This window comes from Anas acuta, chromosome 2, assembly GCF_963932015.1.
Source record: "Anas acuta chromosome 2, bAnaAcu1.1, whole genome shotgun sequence".
Classification (NCBI taxonomy): Eukaryota; Metazoa; Chordata; class Aves; order Anseriformes; family Anatidae; genus Anas; species Anas acuta.
In genome coordinates this window covers 40551525-40574207 of record NC_088980.1, presented here as the reverse complement: position 1 = coordinate 40574207, position 22683 = coordinate 40551525, and the positions used below count along the sequence as shown (strand labels likewise).

Genomic DNA, 22683 nt, shown 5'->3' with positions numbered 1-22683 from the left:
GGAAAGCTTTGGTGAGCAATCAGGTCTATTGCAGAGACAGAGTTAGAAATTTAGCTAACAAATCAGTACATCTTGTAGCACAAGTTCACTTAGTATCCCAAGTTTCTATACAGTTTTATATACTTCATAAACAACTAGCTGGTTATTGTGCCCCATCATTTTAGTCACCATGAGCAGATTTTTAAGTTCTTTCAAATTTGTTCTCTTAAGTCAGTACTACCAGCACCCCAAGTTTGCTCAGCTCGCTGGCTTTTAGTGTGCAAGCTTTCTGGTGTCAAATGCCTAATCTTACCTTCCAAAGGAGAATACAGTTCCAGTAACACTCACTTCACTGTTTTTTTCTGGGAAACAAAACAAAACAAACAAAAACAAACAAATGCGCCATTTTCCCCAGTTGCCCTTAATTTGACTTCACTATGGTCTACATTAAGAGAAACAGCAGCTAAACTGTCTTTGAAACTTTATTCACCATAGCCAGGAAAAAAAAAAAAAAAGGAAAAAAAGAAGAAAAAAAGACTGGTGAAATGCCTTTAAAACATGCTTTAATCTAGCTGGAATGTCATAAATTGCTTCCAGATGTGCTCCATACAAAAGTCAATCATAGCTATTTATACTGACACTCTGCAGTCCAAACAATCTGAATCCAAATGCCATGTCTCTGCTACAATAAAGCTATAAATGTCAGTTTTGTTGAATTTGGAGAGGTGTTGAAGAGTTCATGCTAGTTTGCTTTCTGGGCTATTTGTTAGCCAGCAATTATTTAAGAAAGAAGAAAGAAGAAACTTTTAAAATAGGTCCTTTCCTTGCCGAGCTATTCTTAAAGCACACCTGACACCTTCCAATCATGACCTTGAAAGTGCCACAGGTTACAAGTTGAAATTCATTTCATAAGTTAGAAAAATGTAGTGCTTAGGCTATGAGCCAAGAATAACTGAAGGGCTTGGCAAGGCTCCCATGCCCTCCCTTAGACTGAACACACACGTAGTACACCTGGGACTAAATGAACTGAAGTACAGTAAAATGACACACTGACTGCAATAATACCTCTATTCAATAATCTTCCAGGGCACTGGGAAAAAAAATATTCTCGCTGTAGGAAGAAAAATAAAAAGAAATTTGGAAACTGTTCTTAATCAATTGTTTGGCGTGCGACACTTGGCCATCAGAATCAAAGCGCTCTTCACTTGGGAACGCTGAATAACCAGCATTTAGATGAAGAGATGGCCTACGTAGCTATCTTACACTATTTCAGGAAAATGTATCATTTTTGTGTAGTCTCCACAGAATTTTCTGGTTGATTTTTATAGGCTTCATTAAGATTTTTTTTTTTAATATTTTTTTTTACCCTGCAAAAGTGCACCTGCAGTTCAATTTACGTATAAATGTTCATAGTTATAATTCTGGCTTTTTGTCAGTAGAAGACAAGGGAATTCTCTTATCGCTGCTTGCAGTTTTGGGAATTAAAATGTTTCAGAAAATCATAATATGTAATGAATGTTTTCTCCAACTTTCCTGGCTTTTTATTTCCCTTGATGTTTCCTTCCTACTCCAAAGGCTTCCCCTGCCTTCCCTCAGTTCTTTGCCTTCTCCAAAGTTCAGAAAAGCATCCTACAAACATTCCTTCCTCTCAGGCTAAGCCATAACACTGAATGTCATCTGTCACCACACAGTTGAGAAAAATAGGCCATAAAATGTACATTTTCAAGTTTTTTTCTATATTTTCAGGGAAAGGATACAAACTGCACAAAACATGGTAGTTTAAAATTCAAACTGTATACACAAGCAGAAGAAAGGAGAGACTTTACAAACAAGATTTGTACTCTCACTTCAACTTACTGAAAACTTCTTTTTTCATAAATCTCTGCAGTCAGAGATTACACGAAGCAGCAAACATAATGCCTGTATTTAAGAACGGGGGAGGAACCCATCCAGTGAACTACTGAGCCACCAGTCTGGCCCAAATATTATGCAAGGTTTTATAACCTATTTTGAAGGAATGTAATTTCTGTGTAATTGCAGGGGGTTGGAGGAGAGATAAGCAACACAGAAGCAGAGAAGCTATTTAAGTTAAAAGACAATTTTGGCACAAGAACAAATGATTAAGAATTGGCTACGAATACATTTGGACTGGAATTCACAGGCACATTTCTAACCCTCAGAAGGGTGAGGGCTACAGCAGCTGTCCTGTGGGACTAGGAGGGAGGAAAACCATTTCACAGTGGGGGCTGAGAAATTTATATGATTTCAGTGTCCTGAAACAGTAGGGATGCAAGTTGGTGATGCACAAACTGCTTTCCAATCTATGTTCGTGCGTCTCTATTTCAAGCTCCTGTCAAGCAGCAAGATTTTTTTCACTACCAGTGTATTTCTTCGACCCAGGTGATGACAGTAAACTTCATAAACACCTTCTTCCCCCATGAATCCGACTACACCTCGATCCACGTTATCTCACATCCTCAGACTACTACAACACACATGGAAGATCCCTGCCACATCCAACCTAGTGGAAAGACCTGCTATGCTGCCTGCATTTAATGTTTTAGGATGTGTGTGTACAAGTTAATTACTTTAGGTAAATAACTGCTCTATGCTCTGTACATAATCCTTGCTATCTTCTCTCTACCAAAGTTCTTTCTCTGGCATCATGTTCTCCCCTCACCTGTGAATCGAGCTTAGCCCACAAACTTAGCTCACAAACTTCCCAAGTCCAGGACTTAACAGTCTTCTGAAGAGGCATCAGCCATGCTCTGGGACACAGCAAAGCCCAAATAATTTTGGCAACAACAATAACACTAACCACTATCACTGGCCCCAAATGCTATGAATCTGTTCTGCGTTTGCAGCTGGGCTGCGATTCTTCTGAAGCACCAAAGGCGCTGCCAGCAGCCTACATATTACATTATTAATTCAACCCGTCCTCCTCATCCAACAAAAAGCACCGTATCTCCAGATCTGCATAGCTTCTGCATTTGTGATGGCTGACCCCCAAAAAGAGATAGAAGGAGAACAAAAGTCAGTAAAGTTACCAAAATATACAAGTCCATTTCAGCTACTGTTTCAAGCAAACAGGTTTGGAGCCAATATAATAATTTTACCAATACCACACCATGTTTTATTTGCTTTAGATTTGTCATCATTTATTGGAAACAATAATCCTTAAAGAAAAAAAAAAAAGAGAGAAAAAACAATCCCATATGTTTAAAATTATTTACTACAGCTTTAAAAGTAACAAATGAAGCACTTGAGTCTCAGATGTGTAACCAGTAGGGAGTTGGCTCGATGCATCAGTTTTTACACCTCTTGCAGTTAAATCAGAGATCCAAATGCAAAATCTAGCACTCAGTGGTGAACTTATAACACTCCCTGGAGGAGTGTGTCCATAAACCATTCAGTGGATTACACTCATCCATACAATACTTTATTTTATATATCCCGTCCCCAGGAAAAAGAAAAAAAAAAAAAAAAAAAAGCTTAACTAAGGTGAAATTAAGGTTGCGTAAACTATACATCATTTTTGTCATCATATTTCTAAGTTTTTGCTTTCCTTTTTGAGACTTCATTAGAACAATTTTCCATTCTCTTTATCTCAAATGGATTTGTTTTTCCAAATTTGATTCCCAGCCAGAAAAGGACTCCGAAAACACCCAGTGACATATGTGGCATAGCCGTGCATGGCTCAGGAGCATTCTCAGGCCTTCGTGAGCACGCTCAGCATAGCTGAGCACAGCTTCCAGAAACTGCTGCATTGGCTTTTCTGCACAGTATCCTTAATGGCGGTATTTGGGGAGTCTCATGTTACTCCTTATGTACTTCAGAGTCTTGCAGACACCGAATCTTTCTCAATATATTTCTATTTACATATATACATACATATATATGAGTGTGTGCATGTGCTCACACCCACGTACACATGCATGCACACATGGATAAATGTGTATACACAGTTTATGGCCAAATCTGCAATGGGTAAATTTCACTGAATTCAGTGGAAGCTACATCAGATAACAAAACATAAGGACAGAGAACCTGCTTTATGGTGTAGTGACTCTCAAAGTTCACAGAACATAATAAATGTGAATATTTCTAAGGTCCTTCATTTTTTTTTTTTTTTCTTAAGGAAAAAGCACATGACCTCATAACAAGAACAGTGCTTTTTTTGTCCCAGTGAATACTGCTCTCCAATCCAGGCAAAAAGCACTCTTGTGATGCAAACCTCCTGGAAAAATCACGACACTGTAGTGCCAATGCCAAGTTCCTCCTAGGCCAACTGGTCTCTGACTTCATTTGGATGTGGTCTGTCCTCCTGACTTTGGGAGCCAAACTCCAGCGTTTTCCAACCAAGGACATTCCACATCATTCACAGCTAGGTGGAGGCACTCACCCAAGAGAACCTGCATCAGCAAAGCCTCCCTGCTAATCATAACCAAATAGTCATGGGATGAGAAGCTGTAAGCCTCATTTTTGAGCTGTATGAAGCTCAGGAACCACAAGCCACCTGCCTCACCTTGAGTGCACTGCAATTCGTGCTAAAAGGTGCCAAATAAAAGATAAAGCTTACATCCAAGACGAGAGCTGGGCAAGATCCCTAACATGAAAGAACTAGTGGAAATATACTGTGTAGTAAGAAAAGCAGGATCTCAGAAACTAAACAAGAGATCCAAAATTTCTGTATCTGACATTGTCCATCAGTCATTACATCCCCCTCTTTTGCTACCAGACTGTATCAGTGCCCAAGCAAAATGGCAGGGTTTAATCAAAGAGGAAATTTATTTTAAAATTTCTTTTTAAAAGGCTGTTTGCTCAAAAGGAAAGGTATTGTCAGAGGAGGAAAAAATGTAAAATTCACAACTGATTTAAACTTCATAGTCATTTGCGGTATGTTTTCCAAGTATACAGGACATTTATCTATCCAACCTAGCATTTTTTGTACTTCTCTATGTTTTTTGTTTTCCAACGAGAAACTTTCAATGACTGTATAGAAGGCTTTGCCTTCAGAAAAGTGGCATTAAATGCCAAAAGCATGAGAAAATGTGGAAAATTGAAGTCTGAATAAATTTTCTATTTATCATATAACAATAATTACCAGCTTTCCTATGGGGCCAAACTCCTTCCCTTCCCACCCTAACCCTGAAGCCCCCACCAGGCAAGCCATAAAGGCTCTTTGCTCATGGAGAGGATGATGATGATGCAGTTGTAACAGACAGCTGAACTGACCATGCTCACTATAAGCTTACCTCTATACCTCCTGGTGATTAAAATTTTGGAGTAAGTGGCTTCTAAACAATAGTGTTTGATTAGACAGGCGCCACTGACTGTAATTTATAAATCTTTTGGAATATACCGATTATCCAGATTTCTACATTTATAATCATCTCTTAATTTTGCCTGCATCAATTTATTAAGTCCCAGAAAAACTTCCACCAATTCTCTATCGGTTTCCTATGACAGCACGCTTTAGGAAACCACTGTTCTTATACTGTGCTTTAATTCCTAAAGATTTTTTTTGGTAGTTGACTTCTGAAGTGATATTACTGAAAACCTATTTCTTGCCATAATACCACTCCACTCCCCCCAAACAAAAACAAAACCAAAACAAGTCTTACTCATTGTAAAGTGGATGTTCTGTTTGTGGGGATTAAGTTCATGGCAACATAGTAATAAAATAAATAAAGAAGCAAGCAAACAAATCACATTCCACTGTGTGTTCATGAAACCTGGATCAACACCGAGATTGCTTCTCATACTATTATCTGAGCACACAGTTTTACCTTGCTTGCAGCCGTAAGGATACATACTTAAAACATGTATGCTGGGTTTACCATTGAGAATTTCTAGCTACAGGAAATCTCCAGCCATCATAAATCAGTTTCATGCTCCATAGGCGCTACTGGAATGGAAACAGCAGCAATGGCAGCTCATCTGCAGTTTCTCCTTCCCCTCAAACTACGACAAACTGTGAGCAGAACGGGTCAGGCTAACAGTAATACCAGTGACACATCGATCCGTTGTACGACCCCATGCTAAGGAAAAATGTGCACTGAGAATATGCAAAAGTGGCTATCAACTCAATTAGTCAGTTGAAGTAATTATGCCCTCAAGTGTTAGGAAACTGAAAGGCCATTTTGGCTATAAAATATACAAGGAACCTTAATGTTATGGTCAGTAAGACAACAGCGCACGCATTACTCATGCCACAATTTATCTAGTCCTTGAATGCAGCTCTCAGAGCTCCTGATGTAAGATTTTCATTAGGCATTATGTGGCCAAATGTGAAAGCCAAGCCAGAGAACCAAACACGCTCAAACACACAGCCAAATTAAGAACTTGACAGCACGGGCTATAAAATACAACAGTGGGCCTCTCGTGTGAGTCACAAAATAGTAAGCTTTGAAGCACACTAGCTAGTAAAGAATAACCACCCCCTCCTCAAAAAATTAAAAGGAATTTGGTGAGCAATAATAGGTAATGGTTTGTTCATCTATTTATCAGCCCAACTCCAGAGACTAATCTCCTCCAATTACATAGTTCTCTTTCATCATGCCATACTTCAGTGACCACATCTCTATGTCAATGTTTTTTAATTCTTCTATCTCCCCTGATCTTCTGCTTTAAAATGCTGTCCTAACTCTTTGTTTATATCATTCTGCTGAATTTCCATTATCTTGAAAATATATCCAATGCTATTATTTTTTTCTGTGTATTTTGTGTTGTGTTTTTTTTTTTTTTTTTAATCAACTAATAAAATCGCATCAGAATGCTTCTTAGTACAGCCTAAGCAAATACTGCAGTCTAAGTACAGGGAGATAGAGTACAATATGCAAGAGAACTCAGAGACTGAAATGAGAATACAATTTCCCATGAGAGAGTTCTATGTTCAAGCCATTTAACTTTAAAACTAGTTCAATATTTGAACAAGACACTATTTTATTCCCATTCAAAGTTTAAACACAGATCACTTCGAAATCAATCATAAATTCAAACCTCTTTACTTTAGAAACTGTTTCAATATTTAAATGCTTTTTTTCTTTAACGTAACAGCAGCTGAAGGCTGCAGAAGCAGAACTGACTTTAAGATCTTTAAGAGCAATGCTATTTTCCTGCCAATACATACAAAAGGCAGTTCTAGGAAAAAGAAAAAAACCACAAAGGCAAGGCTGTGCTTTGCTTCTGAGCTTAAGAACAAAGTTTGGACAAAGAACACACAGCCCAGTCTTCAGCCCAAACTAAAGTAAACGAATCTGGTACGGGTGCTTTTCAGAGCTCAAGACCATAACTCCACATTATTCTATCACTTTTGTCCTCACCTGGGTGCAAGGGAAAAACCAGATGGCAAGCGGGATGTACACAGTCAAAGAACAACCCTCCTTTAGGGACAGGATTCCTAGCAGAGTAACAGATCTGTAATTCAGAGCCCATTTGCCAACCACCCCAGTTCAGTCCTCTTCCTCACCCACTGTTGCTGTAGCCCCTCACAAGCTGCATATGACTAGCATTGCAGAAACTCATGACACTAGTTCTGTCACACAGAAAAAATAATTTCTCTTGGTGAAGGAGCAACATTTCGCTCCTGCATTTCATTTTCATATAAAGATCTCATAGATGAGTGCGTGATGTTTTGGCTTGTTTTCACTCCAAAGTTGTCCTTAAAAGTCATTTTCGAGATGGGCAACTTACCACAGTGAGGAGTCACTGATGATTCCTCAACTGCACCAGCATCCTGCTCTTTGGCCCACACCACTCTAATCCAACTCATTTCAAGCACAATTGGTTTCTAAAAATTACCTTTTGTGCTTTTGGACTCTGTAAAATATTCAAAAGCACAGACGGCATTGACAAAAGGCCCGGCATACAACTAATTGCAAGTGTTACACTGCAAAACTGCGTGTACTGAGTAGAAAAGACAAACCAACTCAAGATTATTAACCTCAGGACTGCCCTATTCTGGTTGCTGGTCAACTTCTGTCTGTTAAAAGATGCCTCAACATGGATTAAGTGTCTGTATAGTCAGGAGGTGATAGCCAAACCGCAAGAATTAGGCTTTGTCTTTGTAATAACAATGCATTTACCTACCTACAGCTTTGCATGAACTGGGAAATACTTGTCTGTACACGGCAGGCTTCACACACAACACAATAAACCCATCTCCATGGGTAAAAGTTGTGCTGTACACCCAGGAGATACACTAAGCAGCTTACATCTGAGACTGCCCCCTCCTCAGGAAAGGGCAGCTGCCATTCATAACCCTCTTCCCTTAATCAAACAAGGAGGAGACCGTATTTCCAGAATGCAATAGGCCACTAGCATCATGCAATAACAGCACTCTATTTCCTCCCCTCCCCTTTTTACATGCCCCCAAACAAAATATTCAGCTGTAATTGACACAGTATTAACATGTCTTCTAATATTTCACATATAACATGTCATTGAAAGCTCAGTATTGAGCAGGAAGGTATTTGATGAATCAAGTAGATGAAGCCAAGATGTAGTTATTAGATGCATTACATCTTTAGCACATCATCTGTAAAAACGTCCAGAGTAAACTAATGCTCCAGGGGAAACCTGACCTTTAAGAGGCTCCCTAATACTACATCTAAATTAATGTCAGTGACAGGCACTTCAATCTGAAATAGCAGGGTTCTTTCGTTCCATCTACACTACCTATTCATCCGTTTATTTGTGTGTAAATGTGCGTGTGCATAAATGAATTTGTGTCACTCTGGCACTAGGGGAGCTAGTGGGAAACAAAAGGAGCTCCTAGGTTTTTAGATTACTATTCCGTACCACTGTTATGCACACTATTTTGGACTATTCATTCACAATCTTTCAAGAGTAAGGAAAAAAATCAGGAAAATTACTTTCTATAGTAACTAAACACACTTCTCCAAAGTATCAACTTTACACTGCAAAATAAACATGCTTGAACGAGAGCAGGATGAAACTCTTACAGCAATCAATATAGCAAGCTACGCGGAATTTGTTTTAAAGAGATGGGCTGGGCCCTGACATGACTGGTGGCCAAGATAAAAATCGTAAGTGAGAGCAGTTCTGCCATTTCAAAACAAAATGTTGCAAATAAATTTGCAATGCAGTAGAAGACATTTCTGCCTTGGGGAAAAAGAAACAAATAAACAATTCACTGCAAAAGTCTGATACTGGAATAAACTCATGGTAGTTAGTCAAATTGGCACTAACTATGGTGGCCAAACCTTCACTTATTTCTCTTATTTTCCGTTTTATTTCAGAGGTTGCACGATCAAGTGGGGGAGCAACTTCAGAGCATCTGCTCTGCTGTCCTTCTTCCAGGATCCTTAGGGTGCTCCTCCTCCCTTGCCCATACCCCAGGCATGGCTAAGCCTAGGAAAACCTGCACTCCTTCTGCAGGGGGAGTGCTATGCCCCCCAATGCCAAACAACCACGCACTTCTATTTCTAAGGGATGTGTCTTCATGCAATAGAAACTGAAGCTTGTACCTCGATATAAAGGATTTATGCTTTGCTCTGAAATGAGGCCAGCCAAACTAGACATATCCTAGCAAACTAAAATTGCTAAGTCCTTTCACATTTTGTTGATCAAGAACCTTCTTATTAGAAACATTTTTTTCTTTTTTCAAACCCCAGGTGGGCCATAAACTATGATGTAACTGGTGTCTATGCAATGAAGAGCTGCCTTGCATTTTAGTTTTTTTATGCATAGTTTTTTGTTTGTTTGTTTGTTTTTTTACAAAGACACAACTGATCAGGAATTATCATAATCCCACATTGAGAAGCAGTCCTAGAAACAGTGCACATAAAACATTAGTGTCACTAATACAGACATGACAAGTTTCAACTCTCAGTTAAACAATCCACCTCCTTCATACTAACGTCATCCTTTGGCCCATGGGCTATATAAACATCGTCAAACCTGGTTTCAATATAGAGAGCGCATTAACGTTCCCACTAATGCACATTTCCCAGTAACCACCCTATTAGATTGCTTAGTTCAAGTTCTATGACATATCCCACAACCTAGCAGATAGTTCAGATTCATAAGCTCAGAAGATACAGACATTGTCAGCCTCCTATATAGGTATTAAAACAAACAAACACAAAACCAAAAACCCTTTTGTGTACACTCAATAGCCCTGCTAGTACAAATACTCCCATGAGGCTCCTAAGAAAATATGCTCGTGCAAAAAAACAGCCCTTTTCTTTATGTTTTAAGTGATGGTCTTTAACTTAGTTCTTCACACAGCCTAAGTCAATGGGAAGAAAAAATAAGAGATGCTATTCAGAGGGGATAATCCTTTCCCTGACCTCAGAGAGCGTACCTAAGACCAATGGATCCAGGGATGACTCTTAACGTTTCCCAAAGCACATCAGTGAGTGGCTACTAAGTTTAATGTACAAGATGTAGAAATTCCCTGACTTTGTCCACTACAGACCCTCTGTAATAAAGTGAGATCCTACTCCAGACATATGAACTTTGCCTTTTGCCTGGTACTTGGCAACAGTTCAGCTGTATCAGTATCTAGGATAAATGGATGCAGCTGCACGTGCTAAAACACGGCCCCGCAAGTTAATCTCACGTGAGCCTCTTTAGCGAGTCTATGGTCCCACAAAGTACAGCACACATACTGTACAAGCAATGTGCTACAGGCATTACTGTGCTCTCCCTTGTCTGCCTGGATTATAGGGTGGTTTACTGTGGGTTGGGGACCTATATACTAGGAGCTCACACTTTCAATTTTCAAGTTCAGCAGCTGGAAAGGCAAATATCCTCAGACAAAGTTCATTAGCCTGGAGATTCATGGCCAAGCTTCTGCAATATTGCAGGAAGATGCAATTTTACATTTGGGTTATGATATTTTGAAGTACTTGATGTAGCTGGAAGCCAACAAATCTCAACTAACCTTACCACTGTGCCTGATGGTGTGTTGTGCAAAATATAGATGTTTTGAAATAAAATGGTTTTGAAACAATTTATGTTTAACGCAGTGAAATTAAACACACACGGCCAGACACGCTAACTTCCACATTATTGAGTAACACTTAATACCTTAAAGAAGTGAGAAACAGGAAAGAGATTTAGGGATTTAGAGGTCAGCAGGGAATTACTATCAAGCCATCTGATTTCTCAGAAGAAAAAAAAATAAGAGTTGAAAGCAAAATTGAATTAATCCCAGAAATATGTAATGAATGCCCCCTACTAATCAGACTATGGGGAGCACTCAACATAGATAAAGGTCCAATCAACCTTTAAAAGAAACAATGTCCTCTCTGAAGTCTTTTGACTCTTCCAAGTTCACTAAATTTGACCGAGAATACATACGTCTGGAGAGTCACTGATCTCATAGGGTAGATCCTCAGAAGGTGTAACCAGAGCAACTCTACTGACTTCAGGAAGTCTGCTCACAGTCACCTCTTGCCAGCTGAGCCTCTGGCTCCAGATTTCTGTGTGCAGTCATGAAATCCCGATTAAAGTATATTTTAAGACAGCTAGAAGAGTAGCCCAGGCTAAAGAAACTGTTGCAGTTGTTAAGTTAAAAAAAAAATAGTTAAGATCTTAATTATAACTAATAGCTGAAAATATCCTATATATTCTGATTAGCACTTGAGACTTATCCCATACATTTAGGTTCAAAGTAATTTTGCTTTGGGCTACTAAGCTTACTTTTAACTTCAGCCAGCTTCTACTATCAACTTTCCAGGATAAAGTTTAATAAGGTTTACTCATAAGAGTTAAGTTGTTAATGTAGACTGCACACTTTCATGTACAGCATGCCTACTGAAATGCAAGTCTTCAAAGGCAACGATATGAATATCGTGTTATATCAGTCAGAAGGAGGTCTGCCCAAACATCCCAGTCAGAGCTATTTCAGCCATTCAGCAGTCCAATTACTTATACTGCATTAGACCTTCCAACTCTATGAACGTAAACTGTTTACACTTGGGCAGCCAGGATTGTACTGATAGGGCTGTACATCGTGAACAATTTTGTCAAAATACAGCGTTTCAAATATAATTGCCATAAGAGATGTAACATGTAGGCTTGCAGCCTCAAGTGCAATTGTCTGGCACGTATAATGCATGCAGCTTACACTAGTGTGTGTAATTCCATTTAAAAGCAATGTAAGAAAATAATTTGGACCGAGTGTTATCCCCGTCATACACAGGGCTCTCTAAAATTGGAAGTAATCTGGAATAAATTAACACAGACAAAATTCACTTGTTCCATTTAGCATACAAATGATTTCTGAAGATGCTACTATTAGCTAGTCTTTATAACTTAATTTGGAAGATGACAACAGCTACTTTTGCTTTCATTCCCAGATCAGATAAACGAGTTAAATCCTGCAAGGAGAGGTGGTTCTAAAAGGCCTTCCAAATATGCCTGGAAAATATTTATTCTATCAGATCCTCGGAAATAATATTTCAAGATCCTTACTGTGGCTCTGCTATTTCTGGAGAGCTTGGGGAAGAGAACATCAGCCTGAAAAACAGGGATAAGCAAGTGTCCTGCCTCCAAATTCTTCCATCTCAACACAAGCAACAGTTCGGTTGCTTTCTGCCTTCTAGCTCTATCAGTGAAGAATGAGTTCAGCCTTGCCATCAACAACTTTCTGAAATTTTGGTTCAATTCAACTTGCATCATCCCCTCCCGTTCCTCTGAGAATTTCAGCAGCATCCTGTGATAAAAAATTGAGAATAATTACAGGCACAAAGCCTAACAACTGAACAACACAGCTTGACTCTGATGAATCACACCGAGTTCTCACATAATCACCTCTGAAGTTCTGGTTCTACCACAAACTGCCTGCACAGCAAACTGGAGAGGCCTCACATCAGTACGAATTTCGATGAAAGCAGCAGCAAAGTGCTGGACGCACTATTTTTGTTTGACAAAGTCAGAAAATCAGCCTTACACTATCATCTTTTTCTCCTGTGTATCTTGACACCTTTCTGGGTGGGACACAGAGATGAAAAGTTGAGGAGAAAGGGAGGTCTTGCTCAAAACTTGTTGTGCCACCCAGCAGTGATCTGATTCTTTCTGGATTCTCCAGAAACTGCAAGATTTAACTATATGTCAAATATGAGGTACCATAAGCCCTGCTACCAAGTTGGGACCCACTGATAACTATTGCCTTATTTCTTATTACTGTACTGGAGACCATTCCCTTGAAAAACAGCATAACAGCCACTTCTAAAAGACACTTACTGTGATTATCTTCTTTCCCTGTATTCGGCCATTTAAGTCCATCAGTGGGGTTTCCCTCCCACTTAGTACACACACACTGCCCTAAGAAGCACCACACAATCCCCTTCTGCTACACTGCTTGGAGACTCAGAGGATCCACAGGCAGGAGCAATCTCGGTTACCCAATTTATGGTGCAATTGATTCCATTTGGGTGGCTGGCAGAAGGCTCGCTTTCAATTTACATCACGATTTTGCTTCACGCATTTTCTTTCCTGCCAAAACGCCACTCCTGAGGTGCCACCAGCGATGCCTGCTGAGTCACAGAGACCACCGTGCTCGGGGCAGGTGGCAAACAGAGCGCTCCCCGTGCTGTGCAGACGTGCCTGTTGGCATAGATCATGGACTCGGAGAGGCAAAACTAACTGTAAGCTGCTGAGCCACTTCCCTGCGAATCATTTTTATTTCTGCGGCTTGACTCCTAAATTTCCTTTCCCTCTCCTCTCAAATTGATGCTGTAATATGGTCACACTGCAGAAATCTGTATCACGGTAGGTACAATATCCCATAGAGCCGTATCGCCCTCTGATATTTAGGAGATTGCTCCTGATTCATCAAGGCTTCCTTGATGACTTACAATGGCTTGGTCAGGTCACAGGGTGCAGGCTGCAATTTCCTTTGCCTTTTTATTTGTATTAATCAGGAGTTGGGGACTGTATATCTTCCTGTTTCCTCACAGGCTTCAGGCATCACTGCATTATAGCGGCACCTGGTGGGATGGGTCAGGGCTGAAAAACACCAAGGAGCAAACGAGACCGCCCGAGCCGCATGGGTTGTCCTTTCAGGGAACACCAACACGTTCTGAATGAAACTAAGCAAGCATCATTTTGTTCCTGCATGCCTTTACAACATCTGTTGATGTGAAAAGTTCAAAATTAGAATCATTGAACCCCACCCTAGTATTCACTGAAGACCTACAAAATGCTGTAAGGAGAACGTCAAGCCACATCTTGGAAACAGACTGCAACCTGAGGGACCTAGGAGATGCACCACAAAATACCACAAAGAAAAAAGCTGATAAATAACATCTCAAAGGCCTCTCAACTTTTGATTCATTAGCTATCATTAAAAATTTATAAAAGTGTATTAGAAACAAAGCTTGGTTCAACCAGCCATGTGTATTGTAGCAAGAGACTTACACACCGAGCCCTTTTCTTTTGATTACTGACTTCAATCTCATCATTTTTATTTTATGGGACGCAAAGCATCAAATTCAGCTTCAGAAATACAATGTTCAAAATATAGTGGCCAATAAATGTTTCATCTTTTTCACAAACTAGACCTTAAAGAGCTTCAGTTATTTATTTTTATAGCAGCAGCATACATATGTGTATGACACAGTAAAGGATACTGATCTCTGAAGACCTCAGATTATCTTAAACTCCAGAAAATCAATATCAAATCCTGTGTTTATGGTTGTTTTCATTATTTATTTTAGAGTCTAAGACAGTGGACAGAGGAGGCTGCCAGTTTTGTAGGAAAAGAACCCAGCAAAGTTGCAGTCAGATTTATAGATCTAATTTTACATTACAAAATAAACCATCTACTCCCAACAGATGAATTCACTGTGGTTCATCAAAAACTAAACATTTTTGTTAAAATTCTGCATACAGCTGCTTACTCATCCAACTGCTTTAGGTCTTACACTGCAGCTGATGCTGAATGTGTGCAATGAATTTAAGGGCTCCACACAGGCGGGACTGCATTCAAGGGGCACTACTATCAACTGCCACACCGAAGCCATATGAAAAGGCGTTGCTGCCATCTCCAATGAGGAATGGCATTTCAGCACACATGCAAATGAATACCAAGGAATACCAGCTCTTGATTAATTTTTAAAAACACAAGTTCATAACAAATTAAAAGAGGCATAAAAGAAAAGTTTAGAGTGTATCATACACTAAAAAACTTTGCATGGAGGTAACATCAAAAGACCAAAGTACAGATTCGTGTCTCTTACTAAAGCATACCTTTTGAATTAACAGTGCCAAGCTAACTGACGAAGCAAACTACTGAGTTAGGTTTACTTTAAGCATAGTTTTCAATTCCATATGAACTTAACTGAGTTGACTAAAACACGAAAGAAATAATGCCTGAAGTTAGGAAGTGTACCAATTAAACTACAGAAACACTAGCTTAAAAGGAAAAAAGGCTATTAAAATGAAAGGAACTCTTGCTAACGCTGTGCAGGCTTTGACATACATTTAGGAACCAATCCCTCACTGCAGTAATGATTCCAGCACCATTTTCGGGCATCTGCAATCAAACATTAAAAAAAAATAATTCTGACTGTAAACATCTCTCTTCCCCTGAATTCCTTATATCAATATTGAAGTGTTATAGAAAACGTACTGCTACTATGTAAAATGACTGCATACCCTTTATATGAAATATTGTGATCTGTTCTTGTAACATAAGCAAGGTGTAGACAGGAGGAATTGCTAGAAACATTACAGGCACAGGAAGAATCCTGCAGGGTAGAAACTGGAAACACCGATGGGAATCCTTTTAGTTTAAAGATGAGACATCTACTAGAAGGCATCTTTGAGGTTTGCAAAACAAGACAAGATACATTAGATATTCCTATTTATAACATATAATTAATTTGTGGAATTCACTGCTACCATACCACACTGACATCAAAAGCACAGCAGGATTCAGATAAGGTTTAGACAGATAACATGAAAATCAAGTGTTACATCAGAGGGGATTTAAAAAACACATGGGATTTAAGGTCCTTTTGCTACACAGCACAAACAAAAGTCTAACAGACAGAATTAAGAAGATACCATCATGGAAAAGACATTAAGTTTACTGTAGAGTTTTGTACACTTTTGTCTGACGTATTCACCTGCAGCCTCTTACGAGAGAGGACAGTGACTTAGATGGACCACTGGTTTGATCTGGCATGCCAACTCCTATATTCTTACGTTCCTATCAGATAATCCATGGCAACCAGAGTGACAATGGATGGGTACCCACTCTAGGAAACAAAAAATTGTATCATTCTAATTCTCAGTGCACTGAACTGAATTATGTTAGGTTAAGTGTTGTCACACTGAATAATCTCAGGCTATATCACATCTCTAAAGACACAACTCAATATAACGTGTAGGACACTGCACTAAAGTTTGCTACAGATCCGAATTGAGGGTGAGAAAAAAAAAAAAAGATAAACTTGAAGCCCAGTGAAACCTATGGCACCTACAATAATAGTAAAAACTACGTTAGAATATTTTAATTTAAAATGCTGTCGTATTCCAGAAATAGAAATTGCTCAAAGATATAAAACACCTGCCTCTTCTCTTGCTGTCTGTCCTCACCCTATCTAACCTCATATAATCACAAACCGTATTAAATGTCAAAGAAATTCAAGAGCATCTCTCATTAAAGCAGCTGTGAGGGTATCAAAAAGGCAAAGACCCCTTACGTTCTTAGAAAAAATAATCATGAATGGTAACTGTTAAAAATTTCTGACACTGAATTAAAGCACATCAAGATTTTTGTCCACAAGATGTAAGAAGAAGGCTCTCTTACTAGTCTCTCTTCATTAGAGAAAAGGCTTGATCTGCATCTGCATTTGAAAAAAAAAAAAAAAAAAAAAAAAAAAAAAAAAAAAAAACTGTAAAGGCTGTTTTGCCAAACAAGCACAGTCACCTTTGCAGGGCTTATAGGTTAATTTGAAGTATGACAATAACCACGGCAAAAATAAAAAAGGGAGGAAGAAGAGACAGGGGTAACAGCATTGAGTAAAAGACAAAAGTTACAGCAACAAGATAATACAAGATCTTGAAATAGAGGTAAGCATATGCATATTTCTGCAACTAACTAAAGTATTTTTTAAACATTTTTAATTCATATCATTTACTAAACAAAAGGAGGGGTACGTAAATGAAGACAGTGAGCCAGAAGAGAGCTGTTATAATTATCGCGGCTATAGTGACCTTGCACAACAATGCTCTTCACCCATCCCAAAAAGTCATGACTTCCAGGTACTAGTTCCTTACTATCAACTCATTTTCATAGGTACCTGCACCTTCCACTCACATACAACTAAACAGAACCTAAGCAGATCAAGCAAATCCTAGCATTTAGCTATTTCTGCACCATGTGGCAGTATTGCAACATCCCCAATTCACCTACATTGCTGTGCACCATAACTCCTGTGTCCAAAGAACAAGGTTATCAATGAAAAAGAAATTCTGCAATCTTAAAAAAAAAAAAATAAAATGGGAAAAAAGAATCTCCCACTTTAATAATGTAATAGGAACATGCAAAAAAAAGTGTGGAAAATTTTGGGGTTACTAATACTTACTAAGTTCCCTGGGTCCAATGATATGTACATAGCTACTTGCATGTCTGAGAGTTTGCAAAATTTAAACTTATGTCTGTATTTTAGTTGCTTCATTTTGTTTTGAATTACAAAAATTAAAACAGAAATTGGGGGACTTTTATTTATTTATTTATATTTTTTTTGCCAGCCCCCACAGCTCCATAGCTGTAAAGACGCAGAAGTCAGGAACTTCTAACTTGGCCTTTCATCCATTTATATAGAGATTCTTTGAAAGTATCTGGAGATTTGGTGATTGACAGCTCCACATGCTTCAAGAATTCCTACATCATGCACAGTAGGGTTTGATTTTAAAATAATAGTTCCGTATTATTGTACAATTCTGAACAATTTATTATAGAACTAACAATGTTTATACAACTCTTTCATTACCTTCTAAGACAAGCAAGCAGGTTAATACTAATTTATTCCTGGCACTTGCTGGATTATTTTTTAAGATGTAACGTGGCAGCCTCTGTTCTGAAGAAGCCACAACTCTTTCCTTTTTCTTCCAGGGCGATGCTGCCATTTTGAACAGCCACATGCTGCCTTCACTCTGCAGCACTGCAAGTGGTTCACAGCAAACAACAAAATGTTGCTGGCAGCATCTGCCACCTGGAAACCTGCCAGTCAGCCTCAAAACCACAGAGAAGCTTGTGTTGGGACTTACTCCACTTCCATCCTTTTGGAGGTTCAGCTTTTACTGCTGTCCTCAGTAGCCCTCCTAGCAGCTGTATGATAGAGCTTTGATCCTTTTACAGATGGAAAAAAAAACCCACACCCCTCCAATTACTAACAATTACCATCATGTTTATAGAGATTGTCTCACCTGCACATCTGCAACAAACCTAAGTCATAGAAGAGCATTTTGCCCTCAGCAGATATAGTTAAAATGAACCTTGGTGAAAGCAAGTACCACATAAAAAAGAAAAAAAAGTATTTTGCCAGTCACTGAAATACAATGAGCTTGAGAAGAGCGCAGCAGATCTGAAACACTCAGCAACTTTCATCAGCATTTCAGAGAAGAGGAAGAGGCTATGCAAGTTTCTTAATGGACATGCAGGAAACCTGCGAGGATGATGTCTCCAAATTTGGTCCAGACATTAGAGTAATAAAATTCCTTATGGAAACGTTAAAGGATCTCTTTGACCACGCACCAGACATCTCAACATTGGGTTAAAAAAAAAAAAAAAGAGGGGGGAGGAAGGCAGGCATTATAAAGCTACAAGGAAAGAAAGTCTTCCATAAATCCTACGCTGAGATTGCTAACATCTGTCTGCAGTGCTGTTTATTGATTTATCATAATCAGTAATAACTGTTTTATGGTATCATGAATGCACATTTCACATCTTTTATACTTGCAATTAATGCACTCCAAGTATCATCTTCTGTCTTATATATATATTTTTTTTTATACCATAGCTTATTTTTTGTGTTTGTTTGTTTTCCTACACTTGGTATTACATTGCTAAAGCTGCTGTGAGGCTGTTTGCTGTAGCTCTTGGCTGCCTATGCACAGTGGCAGCAGGCACTGGCTTCAGTGCTGTGACATATCTACTTAATTAACACAGCTGTTGTATCTACAGTGTGAAGTACCTAGCAATGGCGCCATTCTGGAAAGCAGGAGTTGAAAGAAAAATAAATTACAGTATGACTTTGAACTGCTTTAAAAATATATAGAGAGAAACACATCCCTGTATGTTAACAGGTCTCCTCTATTTAATTATGTACCATAGAATATTGTAGAACACTTCAGAAAGTACAGTTTCACATTTTAAATTCACCTCATTTGTCTTAAATGAAATTGGCACTTGAACATATGAACAAAACCAGAGCATGTATCTGAAACAAAAACCAAAAAACCCAACTGCAATTGCTCCCTTGTGGCAGTGTGCTTTTACCTCTATTTCTACAGTGTCCATTCTTAAAAGTGATTCTGCTCATCTTGACATAAGAAATAACACAGCAACATCTCCCAACACAAGCAGATATTGCCTTTTTCCTGAAAGCTCATAATACACCTCCCCCCACCTCCCCAAAAAACACTGATGTTTTCAAGGTTTTTTTCGTAGCATTCAGGAAGTTAAAAAAAATAAAAATTCACTCAAGATGAAGATTACACACTCATTACACATCAACACTACATTAAACACGATTTTTAAAATGTCTTCTGCAAATCATATAAGTTTGGCTACAAAATGAGTCAGTTGTACCATTGGAAAAAAAAATACAAAAAAAGCAAAGCAATACACCCAATTTCCTTCAAATCTGCAGTCCATGCAGATACTTGGTGGGCAAATATGAGTGAAAATTAGTTAATTACTTTGAAAGACCATCATCGACTGGGACTGTATCCATATTCAAGGAGCCTTCATGATCCCCACAGATGGGACAAATAGGACATAGCAGCCTCAACAGCCTCCACTTCTTCACCAACACACTGAACCCCCAGGTACAAATTAACTCAGTTACATAAAGTAAGCAATCACTCTTTCTAATTGTCTGTTAGATTTCATTTACACTATGCACAGAGAACTCAGAGGGTTTTCAGCAGTTCCTGGACTGAGGACATTTGAGCTACTGGTGTCAAGGTACTTAGTGCACGCCACCCAGAGTTTTCTCCACACCATCAGTGAAGAATGGTGAGTCCTGCTGTAATGATGTGCCTACATTATGAAGCTACCACCAAGACCATTCCTATTCTTGAGGCTCTCATGGTCATAGGGTATCTGAGCACTAGAAGAGAACGCTTCTCCTCTGACTGTGAAACCGACCCAGCTTTGCTCATCGTATAGTTATTCCAAGACTACTGGTATGTAGCTGAATCACTGAAGCCTGTGATTACCACAGTAAGGAACTATAAAAATAAGGGAGATTCCTCCAGTTGTTTGCATAGAACTGGCAAACACCAGCCGTAACACTTCTGAAGAAGGCAGCTGTGGTATACCTTGCAGCTCAGAGCACACACTGAAAAGCATTTCCACACCAACTGCTCATGAATGCTTTATTTTCCTAGGCATAAATGCACTAAGTGTGCACCACTCTGCTACTGAATGAAACCTGGAAATTTCATTTCAAAACCTCATCTAGCCACTGTGCCAGGGTGAGCCTAGTATAAAAATAAAAAAACACCTCCCCAAATACACTAGAATATGGTCAGTACAAAAATCTACATGTACAGTAATAAAATCTGGATATGGTTTATAAAAGTGTTACTAAATACTATGTAATATAAATATATATTCCCTCTAGCTTCATATACACTCTCACATACATTTATAGCTAGACAGACAGACAGATGTAAGGTAACTTGCCTACAAAGTGGGGCCATAGCAGAAAATTGCTACCTACCACACAATCTTGTTTCATCTGTTACAGTCGAGATCCAGGTGAAGAAATCCTATGCTAGTATTTTATTCTCAGAAATCTGAAGTTTCTCGCAGTACTTCACCTAGGGTACGCATCCAGAACTCTGTAAATCAAAAAGAGATGATCCTGTATCTATTTCTGGTGTCAGATGGAACACTAACCTGGAAGCCAATTAAGTGCAAAGAAAAACATTTTGATTGAAGCCGATTTTCAAGGCACTCAAGAGACTGCATCCCCTGCAAGTAAGAGCAGAGGGAATGACACAAACAGAAAAAAAAATCTCTATTTCAAGACCATTCCTACAAATGCAGACCTAGAAATGCAGTGACCTTTCCTGTGACCCTTTTAGAAGAGTGAAGTTTGTGAAGTCTTTGGTTTTGTAAGCACGAGATTGTAGTGCCTTTCCCAAAACCATAATATGCTTTGTAGCTCTTCCCCAAAACAAAACAACCTAGACAAATATTTGAAGACTTCTTCATTCACTTTTGATATTTTTTTTTTTTTGAATTCACTACAGTACACCTTTATCAGAAAACACTGAAAGGAAAGGAAAGTTCTGACATCTCAATCAGCTTCTTCAGGCTCCCTGCTACATAACACAGAAGCCCATCAAAATCTCCAGCTGAGGACATTTATAGCCCTTTTTTTAACCAAACGGATTGACTAGGGTTCTATAAAGAAAGGGTAAACTCTCACTCAGCTATTCAAATTAGCACATTTACCAACAACAGATCTCCCAACTGTTAAATCCCCAAGCTACGCTTTCAATTTGATCCAATGGGGAAAATATTTCCCACTAGAATCATATTCAACAATAGCACTAACTGGTCTCATTATTCTTACTAGTTTGTAGGAAGATACAATAATGACTGCAAAAAGAGAAGCACGGAAAGTACCAGCTCCTCCAAGACTTTTCCTTTGTCTCCATGGACTCATTGACTATTGTTCTCCATTCTTTGCCACTTGAGGACTTCCTCTTCTCTCTGGCTAAAATATCTAGAACTAAGATGGTTATACATGTAGATTTTATCGAGGACAGAGTTATACATACTTCAGCATGAATCATGAAGAGCGAAGACGAACACAAAAATGGAAGCCAAGTTAATGAAATATTCATAATTTTGATCACAGTTACTAAAACGCTTTAACCACTACTTGCTTCTTCTAATTCAGTTCACCCACTTTAGATGGATAAAGAAGGTATTTAAAAGGAAATATGTAAGAAAAGGAATAATGAAGATTCTTGCATACATTTAGAAATGTTTAAGGAGGAAAAAAAAAAAAAAAAGCATGTTAAACTGCCCCGTCCTGAATTAAGTATCCTTATCAGGATGGCAACTGGTGGTTAGTTCAAGACAAGAAACAACACAAATGCTGCGTTAATTCCACCTTAATTTAAGACTTTCATCTTACTGTTTTATTGCTTCGATATTGCCAACATTTCCTTTCTGCAGAACTGCAAAGAGGTGTCCTTTCCCATTCTCATTATTGGCGTATTTGTCCTAATTAGCTGCAAACTAAGCATTTGAGGCTCAACCCTAGAACAAACTCATGTTACTGTCAAATGCCTGGCACGACACAAGCTGCTTCTACAGAAGTATCCTTAATTTTCCTGCTGATGTAAGGTTCTGCCAGGGAAGAGTCAGGCACTGTAATGTCTCATCCTCTCCTCGTACCCTCCATATTTCACTACATTGGCAGAATCAATACCGAAATGGGGAAATTACCAGAGGAATATCCTCCTGTATAC

At 38.8% G+C, this 22683-nt stretch overlaps 1 protein-coding gene across 4 annotated transcripts in view; it reads right to left on the bottom strand.

Moving 5' to 3' along the window:
• The window catches only part of RARB (retinoic acid receptor beta), a 320997-nt gene that overhangs the window by 253322 nt on the left and 44992 nt on the right, over positions 1–22683 (bottom strand). The window contains exon 3 of one of the 4 annotated variants that reach the window (XM_068674399.1): positions 20916–21036. The exons of the other annotated variants lie outside the window; for them this stretch is intronic. The gene's annotated coding sequence lies outside the window, so the exon portion shown is untranslated. The remainder of the gene's footprint in view (positions 1–20915; positions 21037–22683) is intronic. 4 annotated transcript variants of the gene reach the window in all.